The following is a 19,544-nucleotide window of genomic DNA, read 5'->3' on the forward strand; positions in this document are numbered from 1 at the left end:
CTATGTAGCAAAAAAGGCACCTACTTTACAGGATAAATTATCACCGAGTCTGTACCTGAATCCTCCGCTGAAAACCGCTGATACTTGGTTGAAATTGAAAGGTTTCTACAAATGTGGCAGCAATAGATGTACTTGTTGCCAGTATGCACATAAAAGTAATACATTTTCCTCATCATATAACAACAAAAAAATTTTCATCAATAGTTTTTTGAACTGTAACTCTACTTATGTAGTATATTTGATTGATTGTACAACATGCTGCAAACAGTATATAGGTTGTACAACTGGAAAATTAAGGAAAAGAATTAGGAGGCATATTTCAGACGCCACAAACACCTCCACTTTTAACCCTTCAGCGGTTTCCAGACACTTTTCACAATGCCATTCTGGTAATTTTGATAGTTTCAGGTTCAAGGCTATTGAACAGGTAACATGATCCACCAGAGGGGGCGATAGAAAGCGCAAATTACTAAATAGAGAATCTGCTTGGATTTTTACTTTGGAAAGTAGGATGCCGATAGGTCTGAATTATAGGCAAGACCTAATAAGAATTTATTGAAACTCTTTTGGATTTGTTCCACAAAGTATACAGCTTTCTTATTCTAAATGTAAGATACATTTTTTTTTTTTGCTTTAATTTATATAGTTGGTGTGGGTCCTCCATTTTCCCTGTATGTAGCAATGACTAGCATTAATAAAATTACTTTGTATATACATTTTGTCTCATCATGTTCTGTAAAAAATATTTCTTGTATAACACAGGAAAAATTGCTGCTGGCGTATTGACTCTTTCTTAAGGGGTTAATACACTTTTTTTTTTAACCGGCCTAGGTCGTGGGTGGTTTCTTACAAGTGTTATTGATTACAAATTAATGAACTATAGCACCACCCACCTTAGGGGGTCTTTTCCTTTTTATATCCCACACAGTTAGTAAGGTACACCATGGCAATGATAAAGGTTTAGCCGAAACGCGTCTTGCCGTGCGCCAGCAGCAACTTTTCCTACCTCTGTCTGTCATCATTTATACTGCTATGGACAAAGACTTTTTTTAATATTATTGAAATAAAGACTAAAGAAACTTTTTATCTACTACAACTTTGGCTCGCTGGATTCATCTCTTCTATTTGTGCTGGTAAGAGCTTCTACCATATATCCGTGCTACGAGCCTCTATAGTCATAGCAGCTTGATCCTACAATATATTGGGTAAGCTGGAAAAACTTTTTCTTTTTGATATTTATCCTAGTTACGTGTGCAGGAAGTCGACACTTCCCCGCTCAGCTCGCTCCTCCCCCCTCCTGCACGTGGCATGTACACACACACACACTCACACACACTCACACTCACCTGTCCCCAGCCATGCAGTCCACGACACTGACGTCCTCAGCGCCACATGGCCCCGCTAGGCTCCACCCATTTTGCACTCCGCCGCCCGCACACATGGCCCCGCTAGGCTCCGCCCACCTGGCACTGCACACATGGCCCCGCTAGGCTCCGCCCACCTAACACTCTGCACACATGGCCCCACTAGGCTCCGCCCACCTGACACTCTGCACACATTACCCCGCTAGGCTCCGCCCACCTGGCACTCTGCACACATGACCCCGCTAGGCTTCGCCCACCTGGGACTCTGCACACATGGCCCCGCTAGGCTCCGCCCACCTGGCACTCTGCACACATGGCCCTGCTAGGCCTCGCCCACCTGGCACTCTGCACACATTACCCTGCTAGGCTCCGCCCACCTGGCACTCTGCACACATTACCCCGCTAGGCTCCACCCACCTGGCACTCTGCACATATTACCCCGCTAGGCTCCGCCCACCTCACACTCCACACGCATTACCCCGCTCGGCTTACCTGCGGTGATGAAGTCCCGCCTTCCCGACCTCAGCGCTGACACTGTCTTCCATGGCTTTCGCTTCACATCTGTCACTGCGGCCCGTGACTCTCACTAGCGGTGACGTCAAAGGCTCTCGCGATACTTGGCTGTGAAGGTCATTGAACTCAGTGACAGGTCTGCTATCAGCAATGCAGGAGATCGTCACCACAGGTAATGTACCTCGCTCCTGACAGCAGCACTTGTCATCCCCTGCAGTGACCTGGGCTGTTAGCCCCTATGCCTATTGATGTTAGCTCAAGTCACTGCATTGCTCTCCCAGCCAATGGGGAACATCCTGCTCTTCATTGACTGGGACAGTGTGGATCATCATGGTAACCGCTTGGATTACAGCGGACCTGAATTTGTTTTTCTTTCTAATAAATTGGTGGAAGAGGGAATGTATTGGGCAGTGTTTTTTCAAATAAAAATGTGTTTGTCGTCTATTTTTTTTATTACTGACTGGGTTGGTGATGTCGGGAATCTGATAGACGCGTGACATCACTAACCCCAGGGCTTGATGCCAGGTGACATTACACATCTGGTATTAACCATATGTTACCCCGTTTGCCACTGCACCAGGGCACGGGATGAGCTGGGGCGAAGCACCAGGATTGGCACATTTAATGGATGCGCCACTTCTGGGACAGCTGCGGCCTGCTATTTTTAGGCTGGGGAGAGTCCAATAACCATGGACCTCCCTAGTCTGAGAATATCAGACCCCAGCTGTCTGCTTTACCTTGGCTGGTGGTCCAATTTTGGGGGGACCCCCACGTGTTTTTTTTTTTAATTATTTATTTAATTTAAAATATCAGCGTGGAGTGCCCTCAGTTTTGGATTGCCAGCCAAGGTGAAGCTGCCAGCTGTGGTCTACAGGCTGCAGCCGTCTGCTTTACCCTAGCTGGCTACAAAAATAGGGGAAACCCCACGTCATTTTTTTCGGCTAAATACAAGGCTAAGCACCCCTTAGTGCCACATGAAAGGCACCAAAGGGTGCAAAATTACAAAATGCAGGAGAGTGGGATTATAATGACAGAAAAGACTGATATGAAGTGTACAAGCACAAAAAAATCACCAGAGCGCTCTACGCTGTGAAAAGCAGTAGAAAATGGCACTAAAGTGAATATGTGACCACCTCATGTAGGTTGAAGCTATGGATCTATACCCCCCTGGCGGCTCGGCTGCTCTCCGCCGAGCCGCTCGGATCCGGGCTCGGGTTGTCGGTGGCTCGAGGGCCTCCGGACCGGGGGCCACGTCGCTCTGGAAAGAGGGGGGGGTTGGTTGTTTGGTTTGGGGTGGACCGGTTTCACGGCCGGAGCCGCGGTGACCGGTAACAGTTCGTGACGCCACCCACGGGTCGTGGTGAGGTGATGGGCACCACTGCTGCGGTGAGGGTGCGGGGGCTCATCCGGGATCGGTGGTGGGTCGCAGCTAGGTGTTGACCCCTCCCTGCGTAGGGTGTTTGTTGGTCATGGGGCCAGGTGGCAGGAGCGGGGGGTTGCAAGACGCAGGGGTTCGCTTGCAGTGCAGTGCCTGATGGCACTGGTGTACTCACGATTAAACCACACAGAGTCAATGGTAAACCAAGTTCAGTGTAGATCGGTGCCCGCAGCCGGCTGCGTGTGTCCCCAGTGAGGTTGGTGATGTCACCTGTCTCCTGCACCTTTAAATTTTCTATAGTGACTCCTATGCTTCAGCAACGGTAGTCCACTCCCCGGCTTTTGGGTACCGGAAGAGCCCTTTTGCCCGCAGGCGCTGGCCCTTTGGATCTCTGGCCCTTGGCGGTGGCTCTTATCTAGAATCGGTGGGCTGTTGCCGTCTATCGGGACTTTGGGTGGGAATGAACCCCTTAGGTCCAGACCGCAATCAGTAGATTTGTCTGAGCCCGGTTGCTTCTGGGCTAGAACGGGGTCTGAGTACCCTGCCTGGTGCTCCGGTTGACTTGTTAGCTCCCCGGTTCGGGTCCGAAGGGTCACCACCCTCTTCTTGATCCCTATGGTTCCGCAGAAAAGTCCCTGACCGGACTCCTGCAGATGGCCACCACCGTCTGCCTGCCTGACCGTTCCAAGGGGTACTAGGCTCCGTCCTAGGCCCCAGACTCTCAGCTCGCCACTTTTACTCCTCTCACTACTACTCTCTCCACTTGTCCTTTCCCTGCCTCAGGCCAGCAGACTCCTCAGAGGGCGTGCCTATCCACCTGGCTCCGCCCACCTGGTATGCCTTGCTAGACCTGAGGGAGGTGGTCAGGACTTGTTGGCTGCTGGTGCCTCACTGGGGTGGGGGTGTGTGTGGTGTTGTGTGTTGTTACCTGTGACCCCTGGGGGTCCAGGGCATCACAGATCCTGGGTAAATTTATGTATTTTCCCTCCTTCAGTTTTTTTGCAGTACACAAACAAACAGAAGGCACACGAATGACATACGGAACATATATGAACAGAAACGGATGCCACACGGATGCACCTGTAAAAAAATGAACCTTTTTTTGCGGACCGCAAAAACGGATCGGTCGTGTGAATTTAGCCTTATTCTGATCTGCCGTTTATAAACAGCAGGCAGAAATAAGTGAATAGCGCCCCCCAGCGTCAGAAAATCTCCGGGGTTTCAGGGGGTAGCTGAGACCCTGGAGATCATGATTTAGGCCGGTTTTTCCGGTCCCCGCTCACGTGATCACCAGTATACACCGTATACCGATGATCACATTACAGTAAATGACAGCGTCGGTAAAAAATTATTTATCTCCCATCTGGCATGAACAAACATGATAAATCTCCTCCCCGGTCCCCCGGTGTTGCCAAAGTGCCCCCCCTGACCCCCACCCGGAAATCCAAGATGGCGGCGCGCACAGCAGCGCGCCGGCCGCATTCACCCTACTCCTCTGATTTCTGTCGCATGTGCGATGACATATGCGACAGAAAACTCCTCCCCAGGCCCTGCCAGGTCACCCCCTATAACCCCACCGGTGTTCCCCGGTGTCCCACGGTACCTGTGCAGCGTTGATCCCCCGCGGCCCTCTCCTTCACAATAGACGCTGCTGCATGCACAGAGCGGCTGTCAGCTCAGCTTCCTGTGTTCAGACACAGTGAGTGGTTGTTATTAGTGTTGAGCGAGTATGCTTGTCACTACTCGGTACTCGCACGAGTATCACTGTACTCGGGCTACTCGGCGGGGACCGAGTAATCTCGCGATACTCGTGCTGTACTCGTGGTCTTCATGCCTGCATGTTGGCGCTCTTTTGAGAGCCAGCTCTCATGCAGGGATTGGCTGGCAGACCACTGCAATGCCACAGCCCTGTTAGTTGTGGAATTGCAGTGATTGGCCGGCCTGCACAGCGTGACCGAGCCTTTATACCGGCGGGCGCGCTGTGCTCTGCACACAGCCATCCAGACAGTCAGTGCAGGGAGAGTGTTGCTGCTTCAGGGAAAGGTTTGCGGCCCTTTATAGTTATTTCCGTAGCAGGGCTGCAAACAGTGTGACCAGAAGTCCTTTCTCAGGACTATTGTAGTTGTATACAGGCAGGCAGGGTATAGCCAGGCCGGAGTACAGGAGCAGAGTCCTTCTCAGGACTATTGTTGCTGTATACAAGCAGGGCAGGCAGGGTATAGCCAGGTCAGAATACAGGCTAGTGACCAGAAGAGTCCTTCTCAGGACTATTGTAGCTGTATACAGGCAGGCAGGGTATATAGCCATTCCTAGTGGTGACCGTATACCAGCCTTCATCATATCTGGGGCTGGTGTACACAGTCTAAAACAGTCATGATAGTGTCAGACTGCTCAGTAATTGTCGCTCCTAAAAAGCTGTTAGGTTCTTAGTGCGTCCGTGCATTTAAAAACCGCACGTGTGTGCCTGTCGGTGGCAGCGTACAGGTGCACTTGTGTGCGTTTTGCACAAACTAGTATATAACGCACCAGTCTAGTGAATAATACACATCAGTCAGCAGTGTCTGATAGTGTTAAACTTCTCAGTAATTGTCGCTCCTAAAAACCTGTTAGGTTCTTAGTGCGTCCGTGCTTGCATTTAAAAACCGCACGTGTGTGCCTGTCGGTGGCAGCGTACAGGTGCACTTGTGTGCGTTTTGCACAAACTTGGATATAACGCACAAGTCTAGTGAATACACGTCAGCACAGCATTGCAAAATGCGCAAGGGCGTTGGCAACGAACAAGGAAGTGGACGTGATGGTGCTGCAGGCAGAGGCCGAGGTCGTGGGCAAGCTCTAATTTCGCCACAACAAAGGGCCACATTTACTCGCTCGCGCGTCCTGTCCCAAATTCTTGGGGACCGCAGCAATACACCGCTCTTGAACCAAGACCAGTGTCAACAGGTTGTTAGTTGGATAGCGGATAATGCTTCCAGTCAGATTGGTACCACCACAAACACTCTGTCTTCCACACGGTCAAGTGTCAGTAGCCGTGATACTGCACCGCACATTTCAGAACCTGATCCTCCTTCCTACCACCTGGCTGAGTACACGTCCACGGACACTACTGATCCCACACTTGGACACTCGGAAGAGCTGTTCACGTTTCCATTCGCACATTCTGGCCTCTTGCCAGCTCCTGTTGAAGTGGGTCATGAGGAGATCGTATGTACAGATGCCCAAATATATGGGGAAGCAACGTTCTCACGAAGTTGGCAATGTGTCTCAACAAGGGGTGGACGATGATGAAACACAATTGTCAGGAAGTCAGGAGGAGGAGCAGGGTGCAGAAGAGGAAGACGACGTGGTGGATGATCCAGTAACTGACCCAACCTGGCAGGAGGATATGCAGAGCGAGGACAGCAGTGCACAGGGGGAGGGAGGCGTAGCATCCCAACAGGCAGTAAGAAGCAGGGTGGTGGCCCCAGGCAGAAGTCAGGCAACCGTTCCCCGGAACAACAACATGACAGAAGATGCCTGTACAAATGTTAGGTCTTCCCGAGTCTGGCAGTTTTTTAAGTTGGCTCCAGATGATTCTAAAAAGGCCATTTGCAACACCTGCCATGCCAGCATCAGCAGGGGTACCAAAACTAGCAGCCTGACCACCACCAGCATGATCAGGCACATGTCAGCCCCAAGCACCCGACTTTGTGGGATGTACAACAGAGTCGATGAGCAGTGCTTGCTGATGTCACTGCTACGTCTTCGCTTGTTGTGCATGCGAGCCAATCCCCTGTCCATGCTGCCTGCGAACAAGCCTCCTCCGGCCCTGCACCTGCAGTTGCCTACGCAGAAATAACACCATCATCAAGCACGTCCTTGTCCCAGCGCAGCGTTCAGTTATGCATTCAGCAAACCTTTGAATGCAGGCGCAAATACACTGCCAACGCCCCACATGCCACAGTTCTAAATGCTAACATTTCGCGACTGCTTGCGCTGGATATGTTGCCTTTTAGGCTGGTGGAGACAGAAGCATTCCGCGACCTGATGGCGGCAGCTGTCCCACGTTACTCGGTTCCCAGCCGCCACTATTTCTCCCCGTGTGCCGTCCCCGCATTGCATAACCACGTGTCACAAAACATCACATGTGCCCTGAACAACGCTGTTTCAGCCAAAGTCCACCTAACCACAGACACGTGGACAAGTGCTTGTGGGCAAGGCCGCTACATCTCGTTGACGGCACACTGGGTTAATATTGTGGAAGCAGGCCCTACCTCAGTCAGGGTTTCACCCACACTTTACAGCTCCGGAATGTCATGCTCCTCAGCCTCCTCCTCCTCCTGCGCATCCTCATCCACTTTATCCAGGGACAATGTAGAGCCTCCCAATTTTTGGCTGCCCTGCCAAAGGGTAGTACTACAATAGACCCACTTCCTTACAATGGGCACTTCAGGTTTACAGGCCATCATGCACGTCTCTATCCAGGGACAATGTGGAGCCTCCCAATTTTTGGCTGCCCTGCCAAAGGGCTATACTAAAATAGACCCACTTCCTTACAATGGGCACTTCAGGTTTACAGGCCCTCATGCACGTCTCTATCCAGGGACAATGTGTAGCCTCCCAATTTTTGGCTGCCCTGCCAAAGGGCTATACTACAATAGACACACTTCCTTACAATGGGCACTTCAGGTTTACAGGCCCTCATGCACATCTCTATCCAGGGACAATGTGAAGCCTCCCAATTTTTGGCTGCCCTGCCAAAGGGCTATACTAAAATAGACCCACTTCCTTACAATAGGCACTTCAGGTTTACAGGCCCTCATGCACGTCTCTATCCAGGAACAATGTGGAGCTTCCCAATTTTTGGCTGCCCTGCCAAAGGGCTATACTACAATAGACCCACTTCCTTACAATGGGCACTTCAGGTTTACAGGCCATCATGCACGTCTCTATCCAGGGACAATGTGGAGCCTCCCAATTTTTGGCTGCCCTGCCAAAGGGCTATACTACAATAGACCCACTTCCTTACAATGGGCACTTCAGGTTTACAGGCCCTCATGCACGTCTCTATCCAGGGACAATGTGGAGCCTCCCAATTTTTGGCTGCCCTGCCAAAGGGCTATACTACAATAGACCCACTTCCTTACAATGGGTACTTCAGGTTTACAGGCCATCATGCACGTCTCTATCCAGGGACAATGTGGAGCCTCCCAATTTTTGGCTGCCCTGCCAAAGGGCTGTACTACAATAGAACCACTTCCTTACAATGGGCACTTCAGGTTTACAGGCCCTCATGCACGTCTGTATGCAGGGGCATTGGTGAACCTCACAATTTTGGACTGCCCTGACAAAGGAAAATACTACAAAGACTCACTTCCTCAAAATGGGCACATTAGACTCAAGAGGCCTTCATGTACGTCTCTTCTCAGGGACATCGGAGTGCCACACAATGTTTTCACGTAAAATCTTTCATGTAATCTCCAAAAGTAACATACACCAGCTCTATCTCACTATTGGGTATGTGCCCTTAACATTTCCGCCATGAAAATTCATTTTGGTGTCATTTTTTAAGGTTTTCTGGTGAGTCCGTAAAAATGGCGTAAAACGCAGACAAAATTGTTCACAGCTGTGACTTTTGAGTGATAAATGCTTCAAGGGATCTTCCCCATGCTGTTGCCATGTCATTTGAGCACTCTTCTGAGACTTTTGTGACATTTTTAGGGTTTCTACATGCTGCCGGGGGGTCATTTCATAAAAATACTCGGGTCTCCCATAGTATAACATTGGGCTTGGTGCTCGGGCCGAGTACACGAGTATCTTGAGATGCTCGGCCCGAGCCTCGAGCACCCGAGCTTTTTAGTACTCGCTCATCACTAGTGGTTATGCATCTGTAAGCTAAATGGGCGGCACGGTGACTCAGTGGTTAGCACTGCAGTCTTGCAGCGCTGAGGTCCTTGGTTCAATTCCCACCAAGACACCATCTGCAAGGAGTTTGTATGTTCTCTCCGTGTTTGCGTGGGTTTCCTCCGGGTACTCTGGTTTCCTCCCACACTCCAAAGACATACAGATAGGGAATTTAGATTGTGAGCCCCAATGGGGACAGTGTTCCCAATGTATTTCAAAGCGCTATGGAATTAATAGCGCTATATAAATGAATACATTATTATTATTACTGCAATGCCCTGCTCATGAGGTAAGGAACATAGTTGATCAGGAGAGCTATATACTACATTTCTAAATGGATGTATTTGATTTTATAGTTGCCCTGCTGAACGACTACCAAACATGAGAGTCCGTTATACGCCACAAGAAAACACATCTAAATAGTGAGCTCCGTTGTTTAGTATTCATTCAGCTGGATAACTGGACTTAAAGGGGTATTCCATCTCCAAGATCCTATCCCCAATATATAGTAGGTGGAATAGCAATAATATCAGCAAATACCAATATTTGGAAATGTAGAATAGTTCTCCTGATTAGGCATGCCCTTACCTCATGAGCAGGGCATTGCAGCTTTGATAGCAACCGTTACGACATGGACTCTGCTGCTGTGGACCCGGGGAGAGTGGGTGCAGATTCATTGCACCCACACTCCTCACATGGAGGGTCTGCACTCCTAGAAAATGGGGGATACATTCCCTGAGTGTCTCCCCCCATATTCTAGACGGTCCAGAGTCGTCGTGGGACCCCCTTATTTTTTTTCTTACAAAAAATTGGTGAAAGAGGGAATGTTTTGGGGAGTGTTTTTTTCAAATACATTTTTTTTGTCGATTTTTTTTTTGTTAGTACTGACAGTTTATGATGTCGGGTATCTGATAGACGCCATGACATCACAAACTGCTGGGCATGATGTCAGGTGACTTTACAGCTAGTATCAACCACATTTATTACCCCGTTTGCCACTGCACCAGGGCACGGGATGAGCTGGGGTGAAGTGCCAGGATTGGCGCATCTAGTGGATCTGCCACATCTGGGGTGCCTGCGGCCTGCTATTTTTAAGCTGTGAAGGCCCAATAACTTCCCACCCTGAGAATACCAGACCACAGCTGTCCGCTTTACCTTGGCTGGTGATCCAATTTGGGTGGGACCCTACTTTTTTTGGTAATTATTAATATTTATAAAATTATTATAAAAAAAGAGCCTGGGGTGACCACCACATTGGATCCCCAACCACGGTAAAGCTGCCAGCTGTGGTTTTCAGGCTACAGCCGTCTGCTTTACCCTAGCTGGCTATCAAAAATGGGGGGACCCAACGTCATTTTTTTTTTAACTATTTTTTAAATAGAAAAAATTAATGGGCTTCCCTGTATTTTGATTGCCAGCCAAGGTAACGCCAGACAGATGGGGGTAGCAACCCGTAGCTGTCTGCTTTAACTGCGCTGAGGATCAAAAATACCGCGGAGCGCTACGTCATTTTCTTTTTAAGGTTTATTTTTACAGCACTGTCATGTCAGGCAATCAAAATACAGGGAAGCCCTTTTTGTTTTTAGTTATTTAATTAAATAATTAAAAAAAATATATATGGGCTCCCGCTGCATTTTTTTGTATTGCTAACTAGAGATGAGCGAACCGGTCGTGGTTCGGCTCGAGTTCGGGTCGTCGAACGGAGGTCTCGTTCGAGTTCAGTTAGTCGCACGTTCGACTAACCGAACTCAAACCACATAGGAAACAATGGCAGGCAATCACAAACACATAAAAACACCTAGAAAACACCCTCAAAGGTGTCCAAAAGGTGACAAACAACTCAGAACACAACACAAACACATGGGAAAGTGGCAAGGAGATATACTCATGCGAAAACAAAAGAGCAGGACAAGGAAAAACAGGAGGAGACACAGATATATGAGTATATGCAAGGAAACATCGATGCCATTACTGTGCAACTTGAGCCCTGCTCATTTTAGGCTTCGAATCTGGAAAAATTGCCTGAGCTTGCCACGTACGCCTTGGGGATCTTGTCGTGTCCTGCAGCAAGCGTTCTCTCGGAACCTGTCTTCAGTGCTGCTGGGGGTCTGCTGGCAGATAAGCACACGTGTCTGTCCACTGACAATGTGAACGTGGCGCTCAGAGGACTTTTCTTCCCCTGGCTCATCCAGGGAAGGTGAAAGGCACACGTATTTTTGAGAGTGCTTCATGCCAAGCATCTTTTTCTTTTTCAAAAGGGGGGTCAACTGAGTGGGGTGTGTGTGGCCCAATTAGTGGAAACAAGGGAGACTGTGGTTGGAGTCCCCTCGCTGTGCTTGTAAAAGAACCAAGATGAACAAGTCATGGCTCTCAAAGGACTTTTCTTCCCCTGGGTCATCCAGGGGAGGTGAAAGGCACGACTATTTTTGAGAGTGCTTCATGGCAAGCATCTTTTTCTTTTTCAAAAGGGGGGTCAACTGATGCCAGTCAAGTGGGGTGTGTGTGGCCCAATTAGTGGCAACAAGGGAGACTGTGGTTGGAGTCCCCTCGCTGTGTTTGTAAAAGAACCAAGATGAACAAGTCATGGCTCTCAGAGGACTTTTCTTCCCCTGGCTCATCCAGGGGAGGTGAAAGGCACGCGTATTTTTGAGAGTGCTTCTTGCAAAGCATCTTTTTCTTTTTCAAAAGGGGGGTCAACTGATGCCAGTCAAGTGGGGTGTGTGTGGCCCAACTAGTGGAAACGAGGGAGACTGTGGTTGGAGTCACCTCGCTGTGTTTGTAAAAGAACCAAGATGAACAAGTCATGGCTCTCAGAGGACTTTTTTTCTCCTGGGTCATCCAGGGGAGGTGAAAGGCACGCGTATTTTTGAGAGTGCTTCATGCCAAGCATCTTTTTCTTTTTCAAAAGGGGGGTCAACTGATGCCAGTCAAGTGGGGTGTGTGTGGCCCAATTAGTGGAAACGAGGGAGACTGTGGTTGGAGTCCACTCGCTGTGTTTGTAAAAGAACAAAAATGAACAAGTCATGGCTCTCAGAGGACTTTTCTTCCCTTGGGTCATCCAGGGGAGGTGAAAGGCACGCGTATTTTTGAGAGTGCTTCATGCCAAGCATCTTTTTCGTTTTCAAAAGGGGAGTCAACTGATGCCAGTCAAGTGAGGTGTGTGTGGTCCAATTAGTGGAAACGAGGGAGACTGTGGTTGGAGTCCCCTCGCTGTGTTTGTAAAAGAACCAAGATGAACAAGTCATGGCTCTCAGAGGACGTTTCTTCCCCTGGGTCATCCAGGGGAGGTGAAAGGCACGCGTATTTTTGAGAGTGCTTCATGCCAAGCATCTTTTTCTTTTTCAAAAAGGGTGTCAACTGATGCCAGTCAAGTGGGGTGTGTGTGGCCCAATTAGTGGAAACGAGGGAGACTGTGGTTGGAGTCCCCTCGCTGTGTTTGTAAAAGAACCAAGATGAACAAGTCATTGCTCTCAGAGGACTTTTCTTCCCCTGGGTCATCCAGGGGAGGTGAAAGGCACGCGTATTTTTGAGAGTGCTTCATTCCAAGCATCTTTTTCTTTTTCAAAAGGGGGGTCAACTGATGCCAGTCAAGTGGGGTGTGTGTGGCCCAATTAGTGGAAACAAGGGAGACTGTGGTTTTAGTCCCCTCGCTGTGTTTGTAAAAGAACCAAGATGAACAAGTCATGGCTCTCAGAGGACTTGTCTTCCCCTGGGTCATCCAGGGGAGGTGAAAGGCACGCGTATTTTTTAGAGTGCTTCATGCCAAGCATCTTTTTCGTTTTCAAAAGGGGAGTCAACTGATGCCAGTCAAGTGGGTTGTGTGTGGCCCAACTAGTGGAAACGAGGGAGACTGTGGTTGGAGTCCCCTCGCTGTGTTTGTAAAAGAACCAAGATGAACAAGTCATGGCTCTCAGAGGACTTTTCTTCCCCTGGGTCATCCAGGGGAGGTGAAAGGCATGCCTATTTTTGAGAGTGCTTCATGCCAAGCATCTTTTTCTTTTTCAAAAGGGGGGTCAACTGATGCCAGTCAAGTGGGGTGTGTGTGGCCCAATTAGTGGAAACGAGGGAGACTGTGGTTGGAGTCCCCTCGCTGTGTTTGAAAAAGAACCAAGATGAACAAGTAATGGCTCTCAGAGGACTTTTCTTCCCCTGGGTCATCCAGGGGAGGTGAAAGGCACGCGTATTTTTGAGAGTGCTTCATGCCAAGCATCTTTTTCTTTTTCAAAAGGGGGGTCAACTGATGCCAGTCAAGTGGGGTGTGTGTGGCCCAATTAGTGAAAATGAGGGAGACTGTGGTTGGAGTCCCCTCGCTGTGTTTGTAAAAGAACCAAGATGAAGAAGTCATGGCTCTCAGAGGACTTTTCTTCCCCTGGGTCACCCAGGGGAGGTGAAAGGCACGCGTATTTTTGAGAGTGCTTCATGCCAAGCATCTTTTTCTTTTTCAAAAGGGGGGTCAACTGATGCCAGTCAAGTGGGGTGTGTGTGGCCCAATTAGTGGAAACGAGGGAGACTGTGGTTGGAGTCCCCTCGCTGTGTTTGTAAAAGAACCAAGATGAACAAGTCATAGCTCTCAGAGGACTGTTCTTCCCCTGGGTCATCCAGGGGAGGTGAAAGGCACGTGTATTTTTGAGAGTGCTTCACGCTAAGCATCTTTTTCTTTTTCAAAAGGGGGGTCAACTGATGCCAGTCAAGTGGGGTGTGTGTGGCCCAATTAGTGGAAATGAGGGAGACTGTGGTTGGAGTCCCCTCGCTGTGTTTGTAAAAGAACCAAGATGAACAAGTCATGGCTCTCAGAGGACTTTTCTTCACCTGGGTCATCCAGGGGAGGTGAAAGGCACGCAAATTTTTGAGAGTGCTTCATGCCAAGCATCTTTTTCTTTTTCAAAAGGGGGGTCAACTGATGCCAGTCAAGTGTGGTGTGTGTTTCCCAATTAGAGGAAACGAGGGAGACTGTGGTTGGAGTCCCCTCGCTGTGTTTGTAAAAGAACCAAGAAGAACCAAGTCATGGCTCTAAGAGGACTTTTCTTCCCCTGGGTCATCCAGGGGAGGTGAAAGGCACGCATATTTTTGAGAGTGCTTCATGCCAAGCATCTTTTTTTTTTCAAAAGGGGGGTCAACTGATGCCAGTCAAGTGGGGTGTGTGTGGCCCAATTAGTGGAAAAGAGGGATACTGTGGTTGGAGTCCCCTCGCTGTGTTTGTAAAAGAACCAAGATGAACAAGTCATGGCTCTCAGAGGACTTTTCTTCCCCTGGGTCATCCAGGGGAGGTGAAAGGCACGCGTATTTTTGAGAGTGCATTATGCCAAGCATCTTTTTCTTTTTCAAAAGGGGGGTCAACTGATGCCAGTCAAGTGGGGTGTGTGTGGCCCAATTAGTGGAAACGAGGGAGACTTTGGTTGGAGTCCCCTCGCTGTGTTTGTAAAAGAACCAAGATGAACAAGTCATGGCTCTCAGAGGACTTTTCTTCACCTGGGTCATCCAGGGGAGGTGAAAGGCACGCGTATTTTTGAGAGTGCTTCATGCCAAGCATCTTTTTCTTTTTCAAAAGGGGGGTCAACTGATGCCAGTCAAGTGGGGTGTGTGTGGCCCAATTAGTGGAAACGAGGGAGACTGTGGTTGGAGTCCCCTCGCTGTGTTTGTAAAAGAACCAAGATGAACAAGTCATGGCTCTCAGAGGACTTTTCTTCCCCTGGGTCATCTAGAGGAGGTGAAAGGCACGCGTATTTTTGAGAGTGCTTTATGCAAAGCATCTTTTTCTTTTTCAAAAGGGGAGTCAACTGATGCCAGTCAAGTGGGGTGTGTGTGGCCCAATTAGTGGAAACGAGGGAGACTGTGGTTGTAGTACCCTCGCTGTGTTTGTAAAAGAACCAAGATGAACAAGTCATGGCTCTCAGAGGACTTTTCTTCCCCTGGGTCACCCAGGGGAGGTGAAAGGCATGCGTATTTTTGAGAGTGCTTCATGCCAAGCATCTTTTTCTTTTTCAAAAGGGGGGGTCAACTGATGCCAGTCAAGTGGGGTGTGTGTGGCCCAATTAGTGGAAACGAGAGAGACTGTGGTTGGAGTCCCCTCGCTGTGTTTGTAAAAGAACCAAGATGAACAAGTCATGGCTCTCAGAGGACTTTTCTTCCCCTGGGTCATCCAGGGGAGGTGAAAGGCACGCGTATTTTTGAGAGTGTTTCATGCAAAGCATCTTTTTCTTTTTCAAAAGGGGGGTCAACTGATGCCAGTCAGGTGGGGTGTGTGTGGCCCAATTAGTGGAAACGAGGGAGACTGTGGTTGGAGTCACCTCGCTGTGTTTGTAAAAGAACCAAGATGAACAAGTCATGGCTCTCAGAGGACTTTTTTTCTCCTGGGTCATCCAGGGGAGGTGAAAGGCACGCGTATTTTTGAGAGTGCTTCATGCCAAGCATCTTTTTCTTTTTCAAAAGGGGGGTCAACTGATGCCAGTCAAGTGGGGTGTGTGTGGCCCAATTAGTGGAAACGAGGGAGACTGTGGTTGGAGTCCACTCGCTGTGTTTGTAAAAGAACAAAAATGAACAAGTCATGGCTCTCAGAGGACTTTTCTTCCCTTGGGTCATCCAGGGGAGGTGAAAGACACGCGTATTTTTGAGAGTGCTTCATGCCAAGCATCTTTTTCGTTTTCAAAAGGGGAGTCAACTGATGCCAGTCAAGTGAGGTGTGTGTGGTCCAATTAGTGGAAACGAGGGAGACTGTGGTTGGAGTCCCCTCGCTGTGTTTGTAAAAGAACCAAGATGAACAAGTCATGGCTCTCAGAGGACGTTTCTTCCCCTGGGTCATCCAGGGGAGGTGAAAGGCACGCGTATTTTTGAGAGTGCTTCATGCCAAGCATCTTTTTCTTTTTCAAAAAGGGTGTCAACTGATGCCAGTCAAGTGGGGTGTGTGTGGCCCAATTAGTGGAAACGAGGGAGACTGTGGTTGGAGTCCCCTCGCTGTGTTTGTAAAAGAACCAAGATGAACAAGTCATTGCTCTCAGAGGACTTTTCTTCCCCTGGGTCATCCAGGGGAGGTGAAAGGCACGCGTATTTTTGAGAGTGCTTCATTCCAAGCATCTTTTTCTTTTTCAAAAGGGGGGTCAACTGATGCCAGTCAAGTGGGGTGTGTGTGGCCCAATTAGTGGAAACAAGGGAGACTGTGGTTTTAGTCCCCTCGCTGTGTTTGTAAAAGAACCAAGATGAACAAGTCATGGCTCTCAGAGGACTTGTCTTCCCCTGGGTCATCCAGGGGAGGTGAAAGGCACGCGTATTTTTTAGAGTGCTTCATGCCAAGCATCTTTTTCGTTTTCAAAAGGGGAGTCAACTGATGCCAGTCAAGTGGGTTGTGTGTGGCCCAACTAGTGGAAACGAGGGAGACTGTGGTTGGAGTCCCCTCGCTGTGTTTGTAAAAGAACCAAGATGAACAAGTCATGGCTCTCAGAGGACTTTTCTTCCCCTGGGTCATCCAGGGGAGGTGAAAGGCATGCCTATTTTTGAGAGTGCTTCATGCCAAGCATCTTTTTCTTTTTCAAAAGGGGGGTCAACTGATGCCAGTCAAGTGGGGTGTGTGTGGCCCAATTAGTGGAAACGAGGGAGACTGTGGTTGGAGTCCCCTCGCTGTGTTTGAAAAAGAACCAAGATGAACAAGTAATGGCTCTCAGAGGACTTTTCTTCCCCTGGGTCATCCAGGGGAGGTGAAAGGCACGCGTATTTTTGAGAGTGCTTCATGCCAAGCATCTTTTTCTTTTTCAAAAGGGGGGTCAACTGATGCCAGTCAAGTGGGGTGTGTGTGGCCCAATTAGTGAAAATGAGGGAGACTGTGGTTGGAGTCCCCTCGCTGTGTTTGTAAAAGAACCAAGATGAAGAAGTCATGGCTCTCAGAGGACTTTTCTTCCCCTGGGTCACCCAGGGGAGGTGAAAGGCACGCGTATTTTTGAGAGTGCTTCATGCCAAGCATCTTTTTCTTTTTCAAAAGGGGGGTCAACTGATGCCAGTCAAGTGGGGTGTGTGTGGCCCAATTAGTGGAAACGAGGGAGACTGTGGTTGGAGTCCCCTCGCTGTGTTTGTAAAAGAACCAAGATGAACAAGTCATAGCTCTCAGAGGACTGTTCTTCCCCTGGGTCATCCAGGGGAGGTGAAAGGCACGTGTATTTTTGAGAGTGCTTCACGCTAAGCATCTTTTTCTTTTTCAAAAGGGGGGTCAACTGATGCCAGTCAAGTGGGGTGTGTGTGGCCCAATTAGTGGAAATGAGGGAGACTGTGGTTGGAGTCCCCTCGCTGTGTTTGTAAAAGAACCAAGATGAACAAGTCATGGCTCTCAGAGGACTTTTCTTCACCTGGGTCATCCAGGGGAGGTGAAAGGCACGCAAATTTTTGAGAGTGCTTCATGCCAAGCATCTTTTTCTTTTTCAAAAGGGGGGTCAACTGATGCCAGTCAAGTGTGGTGTGTGTTTCCCAATTAGAGGAAACGAGGGAGACTGTGGTTGGAGTCCCCTCGCTGTGTTTGTAAAAGAACCAAGAAGAACCAAGTCATGGCTCTAAGAGGACTTTTCTTCCCCTGGGTCATCCAGGGGAGGTGAAAGGCACGCATATTTTTGAGAGTGCTTCATGCCAAGCATCTTTTTTTTTTCAAAAGGGGGGTCAACTGATGCCAGTCAAGTGGGGTGTGTGTGGCCCAATTAGTGGAAAAGAGGGATACTGTGGTTGGAGTCCCCTCGCTGTGTTTGTAAAAGAACCAAGATGAACAAGTCATGGCTCTCAGAGGACTTTTCTTCCCCTGGGTCATCCAGGGGAGGTGAAAGGCACGCGTATTTTTGAGAGTGCATTATGCCAAGCATCTTTTTCTTTTTCAAAAGGGGGGTCAACTGATGCCAGTCAAGTGGGGTGTGTGTGGCCCAATTAGTGGAAACGAGGGAGACTTTGGTTGGAGTCCCCTCGCTGTGTTTGTAAAAGAACCAAGATGAACAAGTCATGGCTCTCAGAGGACTTTTCTTCACCTGGGTCATCCAGGGGAGGTGAAAGGCACGCGTATTTTTGAGAGTGCTTCATGCCAAGCATCTTTTTCTTTTTCAAAAGGGGGGTCAACTGATGCCAGTCAAGTGGGGTGTGTGTGGCCCAATTAGTGGAAACGAGAGAGACTGTGGTTGGAGTCCCCTCGCTGTGTTTGTAAAAGAACCAAGATGAACAAGTCATGGCTCTCAGAGGACTTTTCTTCCCCTGGGTCATCCAGGGGAGGTGAAAGGCACGCGTATTTTTGAGAGTGTTTCATGCAAAGCATCTTTTTCTTTTTCAAAAGGGGGGTCAACTGATGCCAGTCAGGTGGGGTGTGTGTGGCCCAATTAGTGGAAACAAGGGAGACTGTGGTTGGAATCCCCTCGCTGTGTTTGTAAAAGAACCAAGATGAACAAGTCATGGCTCTCAGAGGACTTTTCTTCCCCTGGGTCATCCAGGGGAGGTGAAAGGCATGCGAATTTTTGAGAGTGCTTCATGCCAAGCATCTTTTTCTTTTTCAAAAGGGGGGTCAACTGATGCCAGTCAAGTGGGGTGTGTGTGGCCCAATTAGTGGAAACGAGAGAGACTGTGGTTGGAGTCCCCTCGCTGTGTTTGTAAAAGAACCAAGATGAACAAGTCATGGCTCTCAGAGGACTTTTCTTCCCCTGGGTCATCCAGGGGAGGTGAAAGGCACGCGTATTTTTGAGAGTGCTTCATGCCAAGCATCTTTTTCTTTTTCAAAAGGGGGGTCAACTGATGCCAGTCAAGTGGGGTGTGTGTGGCCCAATTAGTGGAAACAAGGGAGACTGTGGTTGGAGTCCCCTCGGTGTGTTTGTAAAAGAACCAAGATGAACAAGTCATGGTTCTCAGAGGACTTTTCTTCCCCTGGGTCATCCAGGGGAGGTGAAAGGCACGCGTATTTTTGAGAGTGCTTCATGCAAAGTATCTTTTTCTATTTCAAAAGGGGGGTCAACTGATGCCAGTCAAGTGGGATTTGTGTGGCCCAATTAGTGGCAACAAGGGAGACTGTGGTTGGAGTCCCCTCGCTGTGTTTGTAAAAGAACCAAGATGAACAAGTCATGGCTCTCAGAGGACTTTTCTTCCCCTGGGTAATCCAGAGAAGGTGAAAGGCACGCATATTTTTGGGAGTGCTTCATGCCAAGCATCTTTTTCTTTTTCAAAAGGGGGTCAACTGATGCCAGTCAAGTGGGGTGTGTGTGGCCCAATTATTGGCAACGAGGGAGACTGTGGTTGGAGTCCCCTCGCTGTGTTTGTAAAAGAACCAAGATGAACAAGTCATGGCTCTCAGAGGACTTTTCTTCCCCTGGGTCATCCAGGGGAGGTGAAAGGCACGCGTATTTTTGAGAGTGCTTCATGCCAATCATCTTTTTCTTTTTCAAAAGGGGGGTCAACTGATGCCAGTC

Source organism: Anomaloglossus baeobatrachus, chromosome 7 (assembly GCF_048569485.1).
Source record: "Anomaloglossus baeobatrachus isolate aAnoBae1 chromosome 7, aAnoBae1.hap1, whole genome shotgun sequence".
In the NCBI taxonomy this organism is placed as follows: domain Eukaryota; kingdom Metazoa; phylum Chordata; class Amphibia; order Anura; family Aromobatidae; genus Anomaloglossus; species Anomaloglossus baeobatrachus.